Source organism: Helianthus annuus, chromosome 4, assembly GCF_002127325.2.
Source record: "Helianthus annuus cultivar XRQ/B chromosome 4, HanXRQr2.0-SUNRISE, whole genome shotgun sequence".
NCBI lineage: Eukaryota > Viridiplantae > Streptophyta > Magnoliopsida > Asterales > Asteraceae > Helianthus > Helianthus annuus.
The window spans coordinates 73516309-73531779 of record NC_035436.2 but is presented as its reverse complement, the minus strand read 5'-3'; the positions used below and the strand labels follow the sequence as shown (position 1 = coordinate 73531779).

Genomic DNA, 15471 nt, shown 5'->3' with positions numbered 1-15471 from the left:
TAGGGTTTGGAATTCGGACCCAAAAACTGCGTTTTCTTGTAAATCTCTTGTCAAAATCAGAAACTACGTGAAAAATTAGTCAAGATAGACTCTGATTTCACTTAGTTTGGACAAGAATTGATGGAGTTATGAAGGTTTGAAGGTTGGAGAAGAAGAAGAAGTGGGTCTTTGAAAGAGATGGTGATGGTGATAGATGAAGAAGAATTGTGTGGATGGGGTTATGTCACGTGACCAGATGTTATGATTTGTGTGGTTTTTTTTATGTTAATCGCGGAACCGAAACCACCCTTCATCATTTTCTGCGTACCGTAACTTACGGTCCCACCGTAAGTTACGGTGGAACCTGAACAACAATTCTTCACCGTAAAACAGTAGTGAAATGCCGTAAAGCCCCTATTTTCTTCATTTCCACCGTAAATTACGGTGAGGCCCTAATTTACGGTACGAACTGGGCATTTAAGGTTGCACAAAAAATGGAATTTTAAGTGACTTTTTTGTATTTTTTTAGATTTTTCAATTTTTTTATGTTTTTAATTTTTTTTTTCAAAAACGTGTAAAAATCACCCCACCCCCTCAAAAGTCCCGTGTTGTCCTCAACACAATGTTAGAGTAATTCGTGACCCGAACGTCCCCACACTTGTTTCAAACACGGATTTCGAGGAAATTCGGCAATTGTGCAAACTATACAAAACAAACAAAATAAAACACTACTATGTACACTACCAAACCTGGGCCTCTCATGGTTGTTCCTCATCGACCGGGTGCAAGATGTAGCCCGCTTTGTCAAGCTCCAAATTGTTGATGTCGTTCCCCTCCAAGTATGGTTTCAACCGGTGACCGTTCACCGTTTGTTGTTTCAATGTTTGCTCGTCTTGGATGTCTACATCACCAAACCTTCCAACTCTCCGAATGACGTACGGACCCATCCATTTGCTTTTAAGCTTACCCGCGAACATCTTGAGTCTTGAGTTATACAACCAAACTTTTTGACCCACTTCAAACGTTTTCTTTCTCAATTTCGCATCATGCACCTTCTTGAGTTTATCTTTATAGGCCGATGCACATTCGTACGCCTCATCCCGAATCTCTTCTATCTCGCTCAATTGCAACTTTCTCAACTTACCCGCCTCATCATAATCCGCGTTAACCGTCTTAATTGCCCAATGTGCTCTATGCGCCAACTCCATTGGCAAGTGACAACCCTTACCATACACCATCCGGTAAGGCGTTGTGCCAATAGGAGTCTTGTAAGCCGTTCGGTATGCCCACAATGCATCGTCTAGCTTACTCGACCAATCCTTTCTATCCGTTCTTACCGTCTTCATGAGAATCTCTTTGATTTGACGGTTGGACACTTCGACTTGTCCACTTGTTTGCGGATGGTAAGGTGTGGCAATTCGGTGATTCACGCTATACCTTTTCAATAGTTTCCCAAAGTTGAAGTTCTTGAAATGCGAACCACCATCACTTATAATGACCCGCGGGATTCCAAAACGAGAGAAAATGTTGGATTGAACAAATTTACAAACGACCGAATGGTCGTTTGTTCGTGTTGCAATGGCTTCAATCCACTTCGAGACATAATCCACCGCTACCAAAATGTATAGGAAGCCATTCGAATTCGGGAAGGGACCCATAAAATCTATACCCCATACATCAAATATCTCAACAACCAAGATTGGTTGTAACGGCATCTCATCCCTCTTCGATATACTTCCCATTTTTTGACAATTTATACAATTTCTAGCGAATTCACATGCATCCTTGAAAATGGTGGGCCAATAAAACCCACATGAAAGAACCCGATAGCCTGTTTTGTGCCCACTAAAATGACCCCCACATGCGGATGAATGGGCATGGGTCAAAATTTCCAACACTTCTGTTTCGGGCACACACCTTCGTATAACTTGATCCGGTCCAATCTTGAAGAGATCCGGTTCATCCCAAATGTATTGCTTCACTTGAACCATAAATTGTTGTCGGCGCTTTTTGGTCCAATGACTTGGGATGGCACCCGTGGCTAAATAGTTGACATAATGAGCATACCACAGTGCAACGAAAGTGGAAACGGCTAAAAGTTGCTCATCGGGAAAACTTTCATTAATCTCACTAACATCATCAATCCCTTCCACCGGAATCCGAGACAAGTGATCCGCTACTACATTCTCACTTCCCTTTTTGTCTCGGATTTCTAGATCGAACTCTTGTAACAATAAGACCCACCGAATCAAACGAGGCTTCGCATCCTTTTTCTCCATCAAGTATCGGACCGCGCTATGATCCGAATAAACCACCACCTTGCTCCCCCAAATATACGAGCGAAACTTATCCAAAGCATACACCACCGCTAGTAATTCTTTCTCGGTTGTGGTGTAATTAAGTTGGGCTTCGGATAAAGTTTTGCTTGCATAGTAAATAACCACCGGTTTCTTGTCAACCCGTTGACCCAAAACTGCACCAATAGTGGTGTCGCTCGCATCACACATTATCTCGAACGGCTTTGACCAATCTGGTGGTTGCAAGATAGGAGCCTTGATCAAGTGTTCCTTCAAAACAGTGAAAGCTTGCATACATTCGTTAGTAAAATCAAATGGGATATCTTTTAATAACAAGTTGCCTAAGGGTTTGGTGATAACACTAAAACCCTTAATGAAACGTCTATAAAAACCCGCGTGTCCCAAGAACGACCTTACACCCTTAACATTTTTCGGAGGTGGCAAAGATGATATCACCCGTATTTTTGCCTTATCCACCTCCATCCCCCTTTCAGAAATTACATGACCCAACACAATGCCCTCTTGCACCATGAAATAACTTTTCTCCCAACTTAACACTAAGTTTTTCTCAACACATCTTTTTAACACTTTTTGTAATTCATTAAGACAAGCATCAAAACTAGTGCCAAAAATGGAGAAGTCATCCATGAATACTTCGAGCGACTCTCCAACCATGTCCGAGAAAATACTCATCATACATCGTTGGAAAGTTGCCGGAGCATTACACAAGCCAAATGGCATTTGCCTAAAGGCAAAGGTGCCATATGGACAAGTGAAGGTGGTCTTGTGTTGGTCATCCGGGTGTATGGCGATTTGGTTGTAACCCGAATACCCATCTAAAAAACAATAGTATTTTTGACCCGATAGTTTTTCAATAATTTGATCAATGAATGGTAGCGGGAAATGATCCTTAGAAGTGGCGGCATTCAATTTCCGGTAGTCAATACATACACGCCACCCGGTAACCGGTCGGGTGGCAATTTGTTCACCACTTTCATCCTTGACTACTTGAATGCCGGCCTTCTTAGGCACAACTTGGGTGGGACTCACCCAAGCACTATCCGAAATCGGATAAATAATTCCCGCATCCAACCATTTAATTACCTCTTTCTTAACTACCTCCCGTAGGTTCGGATTCAATCGCCTTTGAGCTTCCCGTGTCGGCTTTGCGTCTTCGGTGGTAATGATCTTATGCATGACAATGGATGGACTAATTCCTTTGAGGTCGGCAATCGTCCATCCAATGGCTCCCTTGTTTTCCTTTAAGACCTCCAACAATGCTTGCTCTTGGGCCAACTCTAAATTAGAGGCAATAATGACCGGTAAAGTGTCATTATCCCCTAAAAACACATACTTCAAGTGGCTCGGCAAGTCTTTGAGCTCCAACTTTGGCGGTTCCTCTAATGATGGTTTCGTACCCGAATCGATCTCCACCGGTAGACCTTCGAACTGGTTGGTCCATGGCGGTCTACCTTCTTTCAACGCCATCGCATCTTGCTTTTCCTCTTCAACCCGGAGTGCATAAGCATGTACCTGTTTAGAAAAATCACACAGGCAAATATCCAAACCATCCTCCTCATACTCATGCCCGTTGCATCCGTTAACTATATCTGCCATGAAACACTCATCAACACCATTAGCATTAGAATTGTTAGTAAAAACATTCAAACGCATTTTTCTATTTCCAAAAGCCATATCAACTGTACCAAATCTACAATCGATAATAGCATGTGCGGTGCTCAAAAATGGCCGACCCAAAATTATATTTTGTTGTTGCCTAGGGTCCGCCAATGAGTAATCCAAGACTAAAAAGTCAACCGGGTAATAAAACTCATTAATTTTTGCGATTACATTTTGAACCATACCCCGAGGTAGCTTATGAGACAAATCGGCCAAAACAACCGTTGTCTCCACCCTTGCTAACGGACCAAAGTCATATTGGTCATATAAGCCCCCCGGTAGAATGCTAACCCTGGCTCCAAGATCTAGCAACGCCTTAGCCATTTGAAAATTACCAACTTGTATATTAATCAATGGCGTGCCCGGATCTTGGAGCTTAGGAGGAAGCTCCCCATTTAAAACTGCACTCACTTGCCCGGTTAAATCCACCCGCTTAGGCACTTTCTTCTTGTTTTGCCTTTTTTGTGTACATAATTCTTTTAAAAATTTTGCATAGGCGGGGACTTGTTTTATTGCATCGAGGAGTAGGAGATTTATTTTCACTTATTTAAACATGTCCCACATCTCTTCTTTTTGAGGACCCCTCGACACAATAAAATTTTTCTTTCCCGGGTCAAGTAAGGCCGATGGAAACAAGACTTGACTCGGTTCACCCTCAACTTTTTCGCTCTTTTCGTTTTCACCCAAACCCGGTTTTTTAACAATTGTTTCTTTTGGTTTAACCGGTGAAACTTCATCATCACTTTCATTACCCGTGATATCCTCAACTACCCCCTCAACCAATTCGGGTGACAAATTGGCTTTAAATTCTTTTCCACTTCTTACAACACTAACATGATTAATATTAACATTACCTCGTGACGAACCATGTGAAGGGTTTACCTTAGTGTCGCTTGGAAGTTGACCCTTACTTTTCTTCAATTCAGCCATGTCGGTTGCTAATTGACCCATTTGGGTTGTTAGTGATTGGATGCTTTTGTCACGAACCTCATCCTTTTGCATTCGAACTTCATCGAGTTGGTTCCGTTTTTGCATCTCCATTTGCATGCTCTTTAGCATTTCCATCATCTCATTTCCACCCGAAGACCCCCCTTGTCTTGACCCGTTTGATATTGCTTTTGATAGCCTTGGTTGTTCCCGCTTCGGTATCCACCTTGGTTGGTGTAAAGTTGGCGTGAACCAAAGTTACCTTGGCTACCTTGAAAGTTCGGGTTGGCTTGATTTGAAGGGTTCCCATACCGAAAATTTGGGTGGTTCCTCAACCCGGGGTGGTAGGTATTAGAGTTCATGTTGTTGTAATTCCTACCACCTCCTCCTTGACCTTGACCTTGAACCGCATGGACTTCTTCGTATTGCCCTTCCAACATCCCTTGGCAATTTTCAGCCGCGTGATCTATTTCATTACACAAAGCACAAACATCATAAATTCGGTTAGTAGTTTGAACATTACCATCATCTATGGCGTGCACTTGAGGTCGGGCAATGGCTGGTCACGCTCTCCTTGATGCTTGAGCTTTCCTCTTTGATGTAGTTGCCATGCTCTCCAAGAACTCCCAATCATCATTCTCATAATTTGTATCAAAAGTCCCACCGGTAATGGACATCAAATCACGTGCATCTTCGGCACTCAACCCCTCGTGAAAGGCATTCATCAACTCCCACAATTCAATTCCATGGTGAGGGCAATTCTTTATCATCATATTGAAGCGTTCAAACGCCTCGTGAAACATCTCACCATGTTGTTGTTGGAAGCTTCTCAACCCTTTTCTTGCATCGTTGGTCTTTTGGGTGGTGTAAAACTCATCCAAGAAAGTTTGTTGCATCTCCCCCCATGTATATATGGATGCCGATGGTAACGTGTAGAACCATTTCTTCGCCTTATCTTCCAAAGAAAATTGGAATAATACCAATTTGATGTCATCAGCCGAGAACCCTTGACTCCCAAGAGTGTTACAAATCGAATCATAAGCCTCTAAATGAAAGTAAGGCTCCTCCGTTGCCAACCCTTTATATTTTGGTAAACTTTGCAAAGAGTTGGTCCTCACTTCAAATGTTCGCCCTTGATCATTATGAGGAATGACTACCGGTGAAGGGTTTTGAGTGATTACCGGCCTAAAATGTGCTTCGATGCCCCTCACATTTTCTCTAAGGTGTCTCCTTGGTACACCAAACCTACCCCTTGGGCGAATAGGACCCATTGGCCTTGGTACATGCCCTTGTGGTGCATTTGGTTGTTGAAATTGCTGTTGCGGCATCGGTGGGCGTTGAATTGGCCTTTGGAATTGTTGAACATTTGGTTGTACATTTTGTGGCCGAATTTGTTGCAATGGGATAGGATGTTGCATTGGTGGCCCTTGTGGTCTTGGCCGAATGTGTTGTGGTACGAGTTGTTGTTGTGGCATTCCACCAACACTTGCCATCCCTTGAGATTGACTTTGAACATATCCAAATTCTCCTTGATCACCATAACCCCCGTAAAAATACCCATCCTCATCATAACCCTCAAATTCTTCAAACCCTTGAATTCCCGAAGTTTGCCCAAATGGGAGGGTCGAATACTGAAAACCCGATTGTTGTTGTGGTCTAAAGGATGAAGTAGTATGCACAATGGTTGAATTTGGTGCAATTGTGAAATTAGATGATGATTGACCCGTAGTTGGAGGAAAGAAGTGGGATAATGGTGGGATTGTGGTAGAAGGGTTATAGGTAATGGTGGGTTCAACTTGAGTAGTGATTGGTTGAGTGGCATTGGTTGGTGTGAATTCAACGGTGGTATTAGGTAATGTGGTGTTTGGTGATGGTTGGGTGGAAGTAGGTATAAAGGATGAGGTCGTTTGACCCGTTGTAGGTGGAATTTGTGAATCAGCCATGATGTTTCTTGGTGTAATGGGTGAAGTGGGTGAACCAATGATTTTGTTTTCTCTTACTAAAACTCTGTTTTGCCTTAGTGTTCTTTCAATTTCCGGATCAAACGATAGCGGTGATGACCTGTGAGAGCCCCTAGTATGCATACACCTGAAGTACCTGCACACTAAAACACAACCAGCGTAAACCCGAAAATAACAAAACAAAACTAATAAACTGACACACGTTGCGCACTACTCCCCGGCAACGGCGCCAAAATTTGACGTGATGTCGTGGTACACACAAATTTAATTCCAAAAACAACTATAGATAGTGGTAAGAGGGTATCGAACTCAGGGAGTATGTGGAAAATGTGTTTATGTTATAGCTTTGTGGTTTAACTACAATTACCTAAAATGCAGAAATTAAAATTCAAGAGTTGATTGTTTTGGTTTTAATAACTAAAATTAACTAATTAAATTGCAAATCAAAGACCGTAGTTTGTAAACAGATTAGGAATAAGCGACCATCCTAAATTTCTAGTTTGCTTTTGACAATTGTGTTTAAATTCATTAGAAAGAATCACATAGACATGATTCGTGTATAATTGTTTGTTGTGATAAAAGGGAACTAAGTACTCGGATTATGACAATGCGAGGTTGTTACCCGATAACCAATTGACTAATATCCAACCCTAATCCCTCCCGTGATATCTCGATTGTCAATGACACCAAGAACGTACGGTTTAGAATATGATTATAACATCAATCAACAATTTACAAACAAACATCCACACACCATAATAAACAAACAAATATTGCAAGTCTATTATTCTAGAAATACGAATCCAAACACAAAAGTCTTAGACAAACCTTCAATTCAGGATGATCACCATAAGTTTAGCCACACATAGCTTGGTGAATCATCATAGCAACAAGTTCAATGTTCATACGGATCGAAAACACAAACAAATTGTTTTGGAAATGTTTACAACCAAGCAAGATCACCAAAATCGCCCCTAGCAAGTTCCAAAAACGTCCAATGATGAGAATAGGTGAAAAGACACCACAAAACCATCTTAATGGTGGCAGTTACACATTTGATCGCAGACTCCACCGTAATTTACGGCTCCACCGTAAATTACGGTGGACATAAAACATATTACGGCACTTTGAAACTGTTTTACGGTAGGAACAAAAATGAATTTCAGGTCCACTGTAAATTACGGTGGGACCGTAATTTACGGTGGCAACCTGAGTTTTGTGCTTTATTCACCCTTTGCTCCGCATTCTCAACCCGTTCAACTTGAAAGCTTCCAAAGCTGCACTTTTCCTCAATTTGAGCCGCCAAACCGTACCTGAGACAAAGACAACAGTAGTTATCTAATTCAAGATAATTACACACATAAATGAGGGGTAAACTTGTCTTTTAGCATCGCAAAGGGTTGTCCAAGGGACCACCCGTCAATTGATAATATTAGAAAGGAGAAATATGTATATATTCATTTAATAGTTCATTAAGGGTAAAATGGTAATTGTAAAAGTAGTTTTAATGAAAATGAGAAATATGTAATTGTTATTTTTTTTGTTTGGCGAAATATGTAATAAGCCAGCTTAGTAGGCGAGAATATGTAACCTCCCACCCCTTTTAAGTTTTTCTATAAATAGGGGTAGTGTGAAGTTCATTGGGGACACTAAAAAAGTGCGGAACTGAAGAACACTCTTAAAAATTCAACTTAACATGTTAAAAATCATTTAAAAAAAATAAATTCGGCATTTTTTCTTATAAATAAATGTAGAAGCATTTTTAATAAAAAAATCAAAAACTAAAAATACAAAAAAATGTCTAAAAACAGTTAAAATAAAAATATCTTATAAAATTAACTTAACATGTTAAAAAAAAATTTTTTTCAATGTTTTTTCTTATAAAAATGGGTAGAAACTATTCCAATAAAAATCATTTTTGTAAAAAAAATATATATTTTAGCCTCTTTAACTGTTTTTTAAACATTTTTTTATATTTTTTTTTATTTTTTTATTAAAAATGTTTCTACATGTATTTATAAGGAAAAACGCCTATTTAAAAAAATGATTTTAAAATGTTAAGTTGAACTTTTAATCATTGTTGTAGAAGGCGCTAGGCGCTAGTCGGGCGGTGAGGTACCGCCTAGGGATTAATAAGGATTAATCGGGATTAATCGGATTGGACTTTTTAAGTATAATTTTACAATTTTTTTTATATATAGATTACTATATATTTTTTATTAATAAATATACAAGTTTAGGAGATAACTTTATACTTTTTATTAATAAGTTTAAAAGTTTAGGAACCATATGTAAACTAGTGAAAGATAGAGGGGGTTAAATGTTAAAATATCTAAACTTAAAAGTTAAAATAGGTTTATAACTAAAATTTGGCCTTTAAGCCATGGCCATGTTTCAAAAATTGGGTTTTTTGGGTCAAAAAACATGGGCCCAATTAGTCCGATTTTGTCCGACTTTTACCGATTTTGACCATAACCGATTTTTTTGACCGACTAGCTTAAATTTAGGCAGTAACCCACCGACTAGTGCCTTGGCACCGATTACTCGGTCGCCTAGGCCGATTTCTGCAACATTGCTTTTAATAGCGTTTCCCGGTTCGTCACTTTTTTAATGTTATCCAATGAACACTCTCTCTAATAGGGGTAAATAGTAAATAAAAAAAAACCAAATATGCTTTATTGTTTTTTTTATATAAAAAAATTAACCCGTAAATCTCTATATGTTAAAAGAAGAACTGAATGAACAGTGATTTAGGGTATATTAGGAATTTTAAATTTTAATATTGACACGTGTATGCGTATTTCCATCTTCACGGCTTACAGTTTTATTTTGTAGTGGTTCAAAGTCCAGCTTAGAGACATGGATAGAGAGAAAGAGAGAGGGTAGCGATAAAATGAGAGTGATAGAGAGAGAGAGAGAGAGAGAGAGAGGGAGAGGAGAGGCGGTGATGGAAGAACTGGCCGTCGTCTCCCGCCGGCCACCCTCTTGGCCTTCGGTCAGACCAGTGGTGGGTTGTGGTGGTTTAGAAACACGAAAAGATGGTAGAAGGCGGTGGTGGACGAGGGTTCCAGCGTGATAGTATGCGACAATAATGTTATCGGTGGTAGCTGAAGCCGACAATGACGGCTGGGGATTATAGGGTTCCGATACGCTCTTGGTGTCCTCTGGCCTGCCACGTTGTGGAAGAGTTTGACACCTGTTTTGTAGCTTTTAGTTGCCTGGCTTATCTCATCCTCTCATCTCTGTCAATATTTCACTTTTGTCGCTCTCTGGTGATGGATTTCTCTGTTGATCTTGTGCTGAAAATGATCCAATGATGGTGATGACGGAAGACCGTTTGGGTGTACGATGGTAAACCAGAGGTCGATCGCTTATGGAAGGTGCTCCGATGATGGTGAAGTTGGAGCGTCTTTGAGGTTTACGTTGCTAAACCCTAAAACACTAGATTTGGTGTGGCGTTGGCCATAACGAAGGGCTTTTAGGATTTTTGATACTAAGCCCTAAATCATTCGTTATAGGGCATGCATGTGTCCTCTCTTAGGGTTTTACAATAACAAGCCCTAAATTTGTCATCGGTACACACGAGGCTATGATTAGTCCCGAAATCAAGTCAGTATGTCGCCATGGCGTGGCAGTTGTGGAGGATGGCAGGTTATCGCCTGCAACCCCTATTGCAGCCATGGTGGCTTGGTCCTTTTGCATTCTCTGAGCCTCATGAGTTGTTAAATGTTGTTTGGAGCTTAGTATTTGGTTTTCTTCATGTTGAATAAACCTAGCTGTTAGAAATGTTCAGCCGAATCCCACTATGGTACATGAGGCAATGGATGAAATTAATATATGTTATATGTATGTGTGTATTGTAGGCATACATTCACCAAACGCTTTACCGTGGGTTTGTGTGGGAGTTCATTAAAGATCCGGAGATAATCCGGTTGTTTCCTAACTTTGCATCTTTTTGCTGGCGGCGTGATCAATTTTTTTAACTACTTTATTAGTTTTTTGTGAAAATCCAAAAGAAAAGAAAAGAAGTTGCAATCTGTTGTAACAAATCGTTTTGAAAAAAAAAAAAACTATAGAAATGTGAACACCTATAAATATTTGGGCAGAGTTGGGGAAAGGGATGGGCTGGGTAACGGGTCAAAAGATGTATTTTTTGTGTAGATCTAAACGGGTCAAGTTGAATGGATTTTTTTTTGATGATGAGTATATATTACTCCAATAGCAAGCTAATATTTTGAATAAAACGATTCAAGTGGAGTTTAAGCATTAAAACACACCTTTGGGCGGATTTTGAGTTTTGACCTGTTATTTATTTGTTTATTTTATCTGTTACAAATAGAGCATATCCTAAAGCAACCCATTCATTAGTACGTTGTGAAATTGCAATTTCTTAAGACTATCTTGCCTACTACTTGTAAAGAAGTGTTTTTTCATTTTATTTTGGCAATAACAGTGGTTTGTTTGCATAGATATAATGAATTATTAGAAAAGTATGACATTTGACTTAAGACTAACTACAAATATACAATCATTAGTTTTGTTTAATATGACTGATTTTACAATATACACTGCAAGCCATACTTGACATCATCAAATCGGGTGAGATTTTCAGGATCACGACAGCTACAACGATGCTAGAGCAGGGGACTTGCCAACTATGCCTATATATCCAGCCAGGTATGTTTGTTCGTTGACTTTTCAAAATAAACATGTAGGAGGCGGACTCATATATGTGTGACTGTTTGGAAAATGGATTAGTTTGATTGTGTTTTAGTTTAGAACTTCATCCGGTTCTGACCCGCAACTCAACATATGTGGAACGCGTTTTGGTTAGCGTCTTTAGATGTCAAGTTTTTTTATGCAAATTGTATGAATATTTCCTTCAGATGTCGAGTTTTTTTATGCAAATTGCATGGACATTTCCTTCGGCGCTTTGAGAACATGAGGAACATGGACATTGTACCAAGGAACATGGACATTTTCTTCGTTGTTTTGGTGCGGCAATCTAATGATTTACAGTCACAATGATCTACCAAAATCAGATTTTTTCATAATGGAAGTTTGCTTTTGATGATGTTGTTGTCGCTTCTCTTTAAGAGATTGATTTGGGTTTGTTTCTTTCCTTCCTTCATATTTGTTGCTTTATGTTATCAAGATAAGTGCCGATACTGAATCACGACTTTAATATGAATGCAGGTGTCGGTCGACTGCCGCTACCATCACCACCCACGCCGCACTATCACCACCGTCGTAACGATTAGTTATTCCAATTTTAATATGAAATCTATTGTTTGCAACTAATATTAGTGTAGGCACCATTTGTAATGGTCACAATGGATTCGTAGCTGATGATAAGAGATGAGTATCACCAAAATATCTGGTATCTACATAGTTTATTCGTTTTTCTCTAATTTATATAAAAAATTTACTTTCCGTTCTGTAAACTATTTGAATCTGATTAATCGACCGTTGTAGAAAGATATTGAGATCATACAATCTGTTGGTGTGGGTGCTTAGCGTTTCTCTCTATAATCGCAAGAATTTTTCCAGGTATGATATGCAACTGAAAAAAATGTTAAAACAGACCAAATATGTTTGTTTGTTAATCATCTTGCATTGTTGGTTTTTTTCGAGTTTATCGGATGTTCCCCGTCTTTGAGTGGGGCTATACGGGTCAACCCGTGGGATGTTGATTGTGCGTTGGAGCTGAATGACCCCGAGAAGCAAAAGAGAAACCAGACATTATAGGTATGTGAGTACTCATGATGTCGGGTATTGGGCCCGTAGCTTTATGCAAGAGTTGAAAAGAACATGCAATGATCATGTGAGGAAAAGGTGTTGGGGGATACAGTTCGGTTTGAGTTTTTAGAGTTGTCTCTTTACATCCGAATTTTAAGAAGCTATCAATGGAGCATATAGTTTCGGCTTTTAAACGAACTACAACAAGGGCGATTCTTTTGGATTATGATGGCACTTTGATGCCTCAATCTTCCATCGATAAAGCCCGACTTCTAAAACGATAGAGATTCTCAGTACTTTGTGTAGAGACAAGAACAACATGATTTTTGTTGAGAGGGCAAGGAGCTGAAATACATTAGGTGAATGGTTTGCTTCTTTTGAAAAAGTCGGGCTTGCAACAGAGCATGGGTGTTTTTTAAGGTGCTTAACCACTTGTACAGTTGTAGTCTTCTAAGTTGACAATATGCATGTTCATCAAATGGTCATAACTTTGTTTGTTTTTCCAGGTTGAAAAGTATAAACTTAACAGTAGTGGTATATATAGAGGATTAAAAAACTAAGACTGAATTCAACGCTGTAATTTCAACGGGAACAATAGAACAATGCGAGATTGTCAACTTTAAAATTGTTCATGAACAGATGGGGGTATGAAAAAGTCACTCATGAGCGACTAGAGATCGTTTTGCTAAACTTTGGGTTTTTATTCGATGGCGATGTAATTTTTTTTCAGAAACGAGTAGGGTCAAAGAAACGAGTAGGGTCAAACCGAGTTACTTTAGCTTTCGACGCCGCCGCAACACGCGGCGGTTTAAAATCCTAGTTTAAAAAAAAAATATAAACTTGTTTTTAGAAAAAAAACTTGGAACCGATGCATTGTTTTTTCTTGCATGGCTTACCTTTTTGTTTTTATGTTTTTTTATTTAACAAAAGGAATATGGGTAGATATGTTAGGGGTGTAAATAAGTCGAGCCGAGCCTAAGTTTAAATAGGTTTGAGCTCGAGCTTGTTTAATTATAAAAAAAGCTCAAGCTCATGCTTAGCTTAATTCGAGCTTTGTTTCTAAAGCTCATGCTTGGCTCGTAGGTAGTTTTTCAAGCTCGAGTTCGGTGTGTTTATCATTTAAAATTAACTTATATAGGTTATAGTTAATATTTTGTATATAATCTAGTTGTGTTTTTTTATATAATTTATAGGTAGTAGTTATTATTATATAATATATATATATATATATATATATATAGTGGGCTTGTTTAAGCCCGCAAACCGGATCAAGCCCGATAAGCGAAGCACGAGCTAATTTACTAAACAAGTTTGTTCTTATGCTCGGGCTTGAGCTCGTTTAAGCTCAACTCGTTTCAAATTTTTTGTTCGAATCAAGCTTGAGTAGCTCAACTCGTTTTCAACTGGTGGGGGTGGTTAAACAATTAATTTGTGCCCTAGTAAATGAAGTTTTCAACTAGCAGGGGTGGTTTAGTTTATACCCTAGCAAATGAATGAATTGATACAAATAAGAGCAAACTAAATGGAAGAAACAAGGACACCGATTCGAGTATGGACATCACAATATGGCAAATTAATTTTAGGTGTGTATTCGCGTATTTTACTTCCAGATTGACTCGACTGTGGATATCCCAATTTGGACAATGATTCTCAAAATATGTACTTCGGTTTACACTTAGGTTAGTTTCCTAATTATGATATAATTAAATACAACAATGTCTTGGCTATCAAGTTTGGCCTATATATAAGATATAAACTATGTTATGTTAGGGTTTGACATTGTTATAAAGTTTTTGAAAAATTTTCTTGATAATACTAGTTAGAAAATTCAACAAATTATTGTTTTCTTCTTGTTGTTTATCGATTCCGATCTTAGACTCTCAACTATCTCCAAATTCCTTTTTTTTTTCCCCTCCAATTTCTTCTTATAGGGCTTTTAAGGGGTGGCCAGTTTAGCAACATTTAAATAAATTATATAAATAATCAGCAGCATCGGCCTATTAGCTCAGTTGGTTAGAGCGTCGTGCTAATAACGCGAAGGTCGTAGGTTCGAGACCTGCATGGGCCAAAATTTTTTAGTTTAGTATTTACTGGAGTCGGTTCTGAACAGCAGAGACGTTAAATCGCTGCTGGCGGAGGTTGAGAGACATGAATCTGTATGCGCTTTTCAACGGAAAGTCTGTTCACCACAAGCTTCTGGTCATAATTTCTTTTGTCCATGTTTTTGCGGTTACCGGTGATCTATTGGTTTTTTTTTAATTTGTAAGAAATTGTTGATTTCATGTGGTTTTGTTAGATTTGATATTGTTATTTGTGTGTTTAGTAGATAGAGGTATGAAATTGAGGTATAAGTGTGTTTTAGTTATGTATGCGTGCATGTTTATATATGACATCTGTTAACGTGTATGAGTAGTGTAACTACAGATCAGATTGGGCTTCAGTGTGTGGTATGATAATATGAGTAGATGAAGAGAGAAATTTGAGGACATGAGTGGCAAGACACACAATGTCCCATTGGCACAGACATGTATCATGTGTTTGCCACGTCTGGCGCAAAACTTGCTATCTTTCGACGACGACGACTAATATAGTATTTGTTAATACAAATGTTCATTATGGTGATTTTCCCTTTTAAACTGTAAACCTATGAAACACTATGGTTTTGTTCCTGTAGGAACTAACACTCACTTAGGAGGTCAATTATACTTGGTGGTGTATGAATCTGGGTGTAAATTTCTAACACAACATGAATTTTACGGCTTTGGGTTTACTCTAAACAGGGTCGGGTCAGTTTCGGTTTGAACCACAAAAATGTTTAGCTAAATGGTTATGTTCGGGTTGACCCGTTTAACCTGTTTCTTTTATATTTAAAAAAATTGTATTTTGTG

At 38.8% G+C, this 15471-nt stretch overlaps 1 long non-coding RNA gene and 1 other non-coding gene across 5 annotated transcripts; both read left to right on the top strand.

Annotated features, from left to right (window-relative positions):
• Positions 1-9608: 9608 nt before the first annotated feature.
• On the top strand, positions 9609-13209 carry LOC110936160. 4 transcript variants are annotated; one of them, XR_004891272.1, is made up of 5 exons: positions 9609-11521; positions 11731-11953; positions 12041-12224; positions 12320-13003; positions 13090-13209. It is a non-coding gene; the product is annotated as an uncharacterized LOC110936160 (long non-coding RNA). The 4 variants fall into 4 exon arrangements; XR_002589762.2 differs by lacking the exon at positions 13090-13209 and having other exon boundaries at positions 12320-12394; positions 12479-13088; XR_002589761.2 differs by lacking the exon at positions 13090-13209 and having other exon boundaries at positions 9674-10260; positions 11457-11521; positions 12320-13088.
• A 1368-nt stretch (positions 13210-14577) lies between these two features.
• On the top strand, positions 14578-14651 carry TRNAI-AAU. Its single transcript has one exon. It is a non-coding gene; the product is annotated as a tRNA-Ile (tRNA).
• The last annotated feature ends 820 nt before the right edge of the window (positions 14652-15471 follow it).